The sequence below is a fragment of the Propithecus coquereli genome, unplaced genomic scaffold (assembly GCF_000956105.1).
Source record: "Propithecus coquereli isolate 6110/MARCELLA unplaced genomic scaffold, Pcoq_1.0 Scaffold556, whole genome shotgun sequence".
NCBI lineage: Eukaryota > Metazoa > Chordata > Mammalia > Primates > Indriidae > Propithecus > Propithecus coquereli.
In genome coordinates, this window is record NW_012151463.1 from 459500 (window position 1) to 460727 (window position 1228).

Below are 1228 nucleotides of genomic sequence, written 5' to 3' on the forward strand. Positions count from 1 at the left end.
GGCGTAGTTGGAGCAGGTTTCTGGAAATAGAAGGGGACCGAGAGGTTTGGGATTGTTCCCCAGCCACCCCCCCATTATAGAAACTAGACACAGCTGTTTGGGGAGCAGTTCCTCTGTTTGTATAGCAACATCTCACATTGGGGTTACCCATTGCCATTTGCTAAGTATATTTACATGGATTATCTCAATTAAGTTGCCAAGACTCCTTAGAAGGGTTAAATAACTTCCCCAAATCATGCTTGGTCAGTATTAGGACTGGGCTCCAAGCTCAGTGGTTCCTTCCCACCGTGGGAGGACTCAGCGACTGTCCTGACTCTTGACTTTGGGGGGGTGGGGGTTGGGGGGTGCAGTGACCTTCAGGACCACGGACAGCGCCAGCCCTGCCAGTTCTGTTCTCCCGTCCCCTCCCTTGGGCTCTGTCCCCAAACTCCCCACACTCTGCATTTCCTCCCCTTTCTTCCACTTGCTCTGCCGTCCCTGCCGGTGTCTGTAGGTGAGGACCACTTAGGAAGCCTCCTCAGAAAGAAAAACCATCACCCAGCACACTCCAGTGTTGACTTCAATTATTTTTATTATACGTTATTCTAATTGACGATAATGACGTCATTCTTATATAATATCATCATGCCACACTTGCATATTGTAAGTACATAGCCTTTATTCGAGCATAACGTGATCGTATATTTATAGTTCATAATGTAATTACACGTGTCCAGGCATAAAACTGCTTATAACGTTTTTGTAGCTTTTCTAAACCATAAGACCAAAACAAATCAGCAGATTAGAGAGAAACAAATACAAGAGGCCAGTAAAGTTCAAGATGCAAACTCGCTGTAATTTAACGTGTCAGATGATATTATTTTACTTAAATCGAATTTCCTTTCGTAAGTAAAGGCAGTGCCGCGTTACAGTTGGCTGAAAGTTGACCCGGCGTTCCAGCCACCGATCTCTTTCAAACTCTTGCAAAATCTTTGATTCTTGAGCAAGCGTGAGGTCGATTGGCTTTCGTTTTGCATAAAAGCAGCATTTGTGTTGGCCTTTGTGATCTTGCCGTTATCCCAGGGCCGTCTGTGTGGGATTCTTCAAGCCAGAGCGGCAGTAACACAAACCCAAACGCGAGCATCGGCCTTCGGTTCTGCGTGTGGCATCGTATAGACGCACGGAAACATCTTAACTGGCGCTTTCCAAGGCTGCCCCGTGAGGGAGATTTCGGGGATACGCAGTCCTC